Below are 6,721 nucleotides of genomic sequence, written 5' to 3'. Positions count from 1 at the left end.
TCACTGTATGGGTCAGATCCGAAACTTGTAACTATCTGGTGATGCTTTGCTCTTTCTGTGTGCAGTTGTAGCTCCATGTGTTAAGGCGGTGGGTTATTAATTGGAAAGTTGATGGATCAAGCCCTAGATCCACCAGGTTTCTGCTGTTATGCCCTTTACTTAATGCTTTTTATACCCAGTATTCATGTAGTGTTCCATAATCAGTATTGCATCACCTACTATAAAAAATCACCATGAATTATTTAAATATCTTATACAGCTATCGGTAATACAAATCCTACTATATAGGTATTTTAAAATAGATTCAGAATCCCCCACCATCCCCAGAAAATAAATGGCTACAGGAAGAGATGTTGATATGCTATATTACATATGTTTTCAAGCTTGGAGCCAGAACTGTGCGAATAGTTGAATAGAGTCCATCTGTGTTCAATGAAAGTGTGAAATGATCTTAATATTCAAACACCTGTTCCTGGAAGAGATGAAAATTTGTGAGAGAAAATCACAAGACGTTTGGCAAAAGAACAATAACCAATAGTCCTCATATAAAGATCTCACAAGGCTACACAGACAATGTAGTTGAGAGAAAATGCCATGTCCTCATACGAGGACATTCGGGTCTCAATAGGTTAAGCGCTAATCCAGAAGATGTGAGACTGTGGCAGAGGCTCCACTATCCAACAGGACACTGAGACTAAATGTTGGAAAAAGCTACAATTAAGTAGTTTAAATCCAAGTTGAAGGTGTTTGTATAGCCCGAAGCCAAGCTACACCTTAACCAGATTGACACTCTGTGGCCTGACTTGAAATTTCCTGTTTAAAGTCTCCATTCAATTTAACATCATTTAAACAAAAAAATTTTTTTCAAAAAGAATGTGCAAAAAAAAGTCAGATGCAGAAGTGCAAAGCTGACATATAATACCAGAAGACTTTTAGTTGTAATTGCAGCCAAAGATTGTATGACCAAATATTGAGCTAGGACAGTAAACAAATTGGCAATCAACAAACAGTCTTTTCAACTAATATTAGTGGTACAAAAAAAAATTTGTACCTTGAAATGTTAGACATTGTGTAAATTAAATGGTAAAAAAAAATCATGTCCCATGCAGATCTCACACTACAAAATGTGGAAAAGTAAATATTTATGAAAGTCACTATAAGTCTATGAATGCATTAGAATTTTACCTTGAAACATGAATCATGTTTATTTAGTTACCTGTAAGTGTGCTTTTCCCAGAAGTTAGATGGCGGCATTTCTGATTAAAAAAAAATAAAAAAAAATTGGGTAGATTGTTAATAATATATAATTTACTCTTTTAGTAACTATGTTGTTTGATATGCATCATGTATTTTTTACCTGTGTCTTGTTAAGGTATTTGACTTAACTTGACACTCAATTGAATTGTGATTGTTGACAGACACCAAGTTCACTCTTTCTCCCAATTACCTGAAAAGAAAAGACTATTATTGGATATTTTTTATATACTGAGAACCGAATGTATACAACTGCCAGGGTCAATTCATGATTGTTTAGGTCACGTGCAGCGAGATCTTCACTTCTGATGTTGGAGATACAGTGGATGTGTGTCTGGCTTTTTCTTGTCGTTTTGCTAAAGATTATGATCAATATGCGCACCTAATACATCAGTAACATTAACATCTACATAAAGTTGAATATATCTGATAATTCGATGTCTAAGTTATACTCCAATAAAAAAGCGTGTCTGTTAAAATTTGCCTCTGAATTCTTCTCAACCTCTGATATACTGTACTGTATCACTTGAGTTGATAATTGGCGTAAACAAGAGATAGAGATAGAATTGTTTTACTTGTGCAGTTATTTGGTTGGTTTGTTTAGCAAATTTAATTGGTTTTATTTTCCCCAATATATGGCTGTTTAGCTCATCTGGTTGGAGTTTGGTGCTTTTTATATCAGTTGCTCTGACCCCATCTTTCTAACAAGCTGGGATATATGAACAAAACAATTGCACTGTGTTGTAATGTATATGTGACAAATAAAGACCTACAGTACCTAACTTAAACTAATAGCCTGATCTAAAAAATTGCAAGGCCGATCACGAATAACGTAAATGCATTGCCAACACAAAGGAATGTTTATGCTTACTGCTCGTAGGACTTGTGAGAATCCTTTCTCAATATTGTGTAAATTTTATGACCTGTTAGCGTTTCTCATATTTTTTAAGAGCACCTTCACATATTTGTATTTTTTATCTACATTTATTTAGAAGACAATATTCTGAATATATTCTGAATAATATTCCTATTCTGAAACCCTGTTTGGGTTACATCCTTTGTGTGCTGTAATACAATGAAGAACAAATTGTTAGTCTGATATCTTCTTTTGATTTACAGTCATCAGGAGACTTGAAGTCATTAATGGATGTAGATTTAACACAAAGCTAAATATGATAAAGTAAATAACATTATATAAAAAAGCCCCCTGGTTTCTCCTAGAGAAAAAGCAGAGGTCACATAAATTTGAAGAAAGACTTCAGCTTGAATGGGATGTCTCACAGGTTTTTCTCCTGAGACAAGAGGCAACATCCTCTTTTCAAATGGAATGTATTTTTATTTGCTTTTACTGTGTAGCTGTTCATCCAACGCTTGAAAAATTAAAAGGTTTTTAGAAACTATCCTGTGGGACAATACACAGAAACGGTGTATTTATAGATTTTAACATGGCACAGAGATAGTGCAGTGGTCAAAAGATTCTTTCGAATTCTAAGACAAAAGACAATGTCAAACATGGTCTTTCTTTCTCATCTCACATCCCTGATTTTTGTCTCGTTAATTTCTGGTGTCCCACTCTGTGTTCATTTGATCTACACAAGCAGAGTAATACACACTGTGTAGTGTTCCAGTGAGTCCCAGTGCATAGAAATATAGCACTATAAGAATTACTGGACTGGAACTGAGTGTCGTAAAAGTATTTAAATACGTCAAATTAAAGTTAGAAAGTGAAGGAAAAATGATCCAACCATTATTAGGAGTGGCTTGTCCTTAACTGGAAATCCCATTCACAGAGTACAGACTTCTATACATTTGTCTGTTTACAACAGATTATTAAAACTTAGAATTTTGTTTTACATTTCCGTTAAAATCTGCATGATATCTTCATTGGTATTCTGTTTTTGGTGCTAAAAGCTTCTGACAAATGAATAAATGTATACCGATCAGCCATAACATTACAGTGCAAAACATTATGCCCATTTTGTGTGGGTTCCCCTTACATTATATCACATGGGTAGCTCTGTCCCCTCAGTGCAAGACCCTGCAATGGATTGGCTACTATATTGTCTATAGTGTAACGTCCTTCATGCACTAAGTCTCCTGGCATAGGCTCTAGGCCTTCTGTGACCCTGTATACAGGATAAGGTGATATAGATGATGAGTGAGTGAGTGAGTGAGCGAGTGAGGTGAGTGACTGAGCTAGCACTTATACAAAGGTTTTAGCAGAGTGAAATAGTTGATTAAATGGGATATTTCACTTTAGCTTAAATGTTAATGTTCATAGGACAGCTGGCATATGGAACGCTGAAGACTAAACATAAGTGGACATCATTTAATATTTGAAGTCCAGGCAAGTCAACCTGCCAGAGATTCATTAGTAAGAGGTGTTGGCAAGCAGGGACACTAGGACAATATAAAACAAAGGGCAGATTAAAAGTTAAGGACAGGGTATGATTAGAAGCAAATGAAAGAGCATGAGATCTTAATGACAACGTAGAAAAAAAAATCAGCAACTTAAGCTTGAACTTGTTAAAAAGTCATGATGAAGTATATAAAAAAGGAATTATTTTATCTCCTTTCCTTTTTGTGCTGGGTGTAGCCATATCAGTGAATTTCTTGAATGCTCTTGAGCATCATATTCATAACGCTGAGTCTTGCCTACAAAACGGCCCACTTCTCACTTATCTTTCAGCTCTAATCACACCCGCACCACATTCCCTCTGATTCTCCAGCACTGCTTGAATCATCTCCCAGAGATTGTGGAAGACATACATCTGTACTTGTGTTTCCTGTTACAGTAGGTGGTGAAATGAACTTCCTCAGGATGTCCATACAGCTGAGTTTCTACCAATCTTTAAACAGATCTTTAAAGGAGCTATCCAATGAGGGAAACTTCAAAGCACTTTGGATGCCAAATGACTAAATCTAAATGTAATATAAATGTGTTTTATTACCATTTATTCTCATTTTCTAAAGCAATTTTAGCAAAATTCTCTAGGTAGAAAGTGATCACGTCTTTGAATGTTTTTGCATATCTAAAAAACATCATGCTGTAGTGGTTAGCACCGTCGCCTTGCACCTCCAGGGTCCGGGTTCGATTCCTGGCCAGGCTCGATTCCTGTCTCTGTGTGCATGGAGTTTGCATGTTCTCCCCGTGCTTGGTGGGTTTCCTCCAGGTACTCCGGTTTCCTCCCACAGTCCGAAGACATGTAGGTAAGGTTAACTGACATTCCCAAATTTCCCGTAGTGTGTGAATGAGTGTGTGTGTGCGCCCTGCAATGGATTGGCACCCTGTCCAGGGTGTACCCTGTCTCGTGCCCTACAGTAAGTCTCCTGAGATAGGCTCCAGGTCCCCACGACCATGAATACAGGATAAAGCGGTATAGAAGATGAGTGAGTGAGTGAGTAAAGAGCATTATGGTGAAATTTCTAGTGTTTTCAACTGTCTTTTGTAACACAATCCAGCACGTTAGCTAAACATTCAGGTAACAAAACACAGTGTAACCCAGTATTTTAAAAAGAAAGTCTGGAATGCATTGTGTGACCATGGCGTATGTGCCAGTTAACATGGATTGAGCAATGTACAAGGGTAAGGAAGGCTGTGCTTTTTAAAATATAGGTTAAAGTGTGTAAAAAAAAAAAAAACATAATCAGCTGTAGGGAAAACCTCAATTCTAACACACCCAACATCTAACTGCTGGACTTTAGAAATTTCATTTTTGCATGCCACATGTCTCTTATTTCTTTAATACTCACATCTTACTCTTATTCCTTTGTTTGTGTCTTTCTTTGCACATCCTATTTGACCTTGGACAATGTTGGAACTTAAAGGCTGGACATTCATGTCACACTACAGTTCTTTTTGCTGCTAGATATGTGTGTGTTGTGTGTCTTTAGCTGAAAGATGAATAAAGTTCTCGGCAAGTTCTGGCTTGAAAAACTGCTGTGCTTTCTTTATACTGTACGTGGCCTTTACCATGCAACTTTAACCTCGTATGCAGTATATATATATCTTTCTTTCCAGTTCGACTTCTTCATGAACTGTGTTGAAACAGAGATTATTGTCCTCATCCGTGCATGCATCTTGGATAGTGCCATGTTTCTATTTTTTCCACGCACTTAAACTCAAGACTCTTTTACCACAGGTGCAACACATCAGGCCATTTCATTTGTCTATATTCGCACTTATAGCATTAAGCAAGCATCTTTTTTAGAGCATTTGCATCCAAACATTTTTTCAAATTTTTAACTGTCCAGAGAAGATGGGCCTGTAGAACGTGGAATGTGGACTTTTGCTTTTGTTGCCTATCCACCTCAAGGTTCAGGCTCTTGTGCAATCTGAGGTGCTTTTCTATTCACCTATTCACACATCCTAGAATCCTGAATCAGCTTCTTGGGAAGACAGGAATGAGGATGAATGTGACATATTCACAGAATTGTGTGCATCCATCAGGGTCTCTGTCACAGTGGTATTCGGGAACCACACTGAGAATGGCAGCTTTCTCACCAGCATGATACATTATTTCTGGGAGACAAAAAATCATGTCAGCTGTACAGGGATTGGTCTCGCAGTTGTGGTCTCAACGCAGAGTCCTCATGACAGGGCTGTTTCTGTCTCAATATCCAGACATCTGTCCAGTACCTTGTTCTTGGCAAAGCAGAGGTGTTCTGTGCCCCACCTCAGCATGCATCTCGTTTACATTGCTTTAGGAGAGAAGAGTAAGCAGGCTTGTCTATTATCATCCTTCTTTCCTGGCAACTGAAAAGTTCTACCTTGTGGAACAGGACTCTAACATGAAAACATATCTCATTTATTCCAGCCAGACATGAACTGGATGACAACACCACTTCAACTGACATGTTAATATTAGCCCTCTGGCACACACACACACACACGCACACACACCTTCACACTTAGTGATGATTTTTCACGACCATTTCACCTCATTCACTCACTGCTGCACTTTAGAGTTTTCATTTTTGCATGCTACATTTCAATGTCTCTTATTTCTTTTATACTTACATCTTACTCTTATGGCACACTTTTTCCTTTGTTTGTGTCTCATTTGATTTTGGACAATGTCGGAACTTAAAGGCTGGACATTCATGTCACACTGCTGCAAACGCTCTGCAGTTCTTTTCTTTTTGCTGCTAGATATGTGTGTGTTGTGTGTCTTTAGCTGAAAGATGAATAAAGTTCTCGGCAAGTTCTGGCTTGAAAAACTGCTGTGCTTTCTTTATGCACGGCCTTTACCATGCAACTTTAACTCCGCATGCAGTATATATATCTTTTTCTTTCCAGTTCGACTTCTTCATGAACTGTGTTGAAACAGAGATCATTGTCCTCATCCGTGCATGCATCTTGGATAGTGCCATGTTTTTATTTTTTCCACGCACTTAAACTCAAGACTCTTTTACCACAGGTGCAACACATCAGGCCATCGGGTGATGCCCTGATTTGTGGCAAATC

Source organism: Clarias gariepinus, chromosome 15 (genome assembly GCF_024256425.1).
Source record: "Clarias gariepinus isolate MV-2021 ecotype Netherlands chromosome 15, CGAR_prim_01v2, whole genome shotgun sequence".
NCBI classification, from domain to species: domain Eukaryota; kingdom Metazoa; phylum Chordata; class Actinopteri; order Siluriformes; family Clariidae; genus Clarias; species Clarias gariepinus.
The sequence above is the reverse complement of the archived record's forward strand: the minus strand, read 5'-3'. Positions refer to the sequence as shown.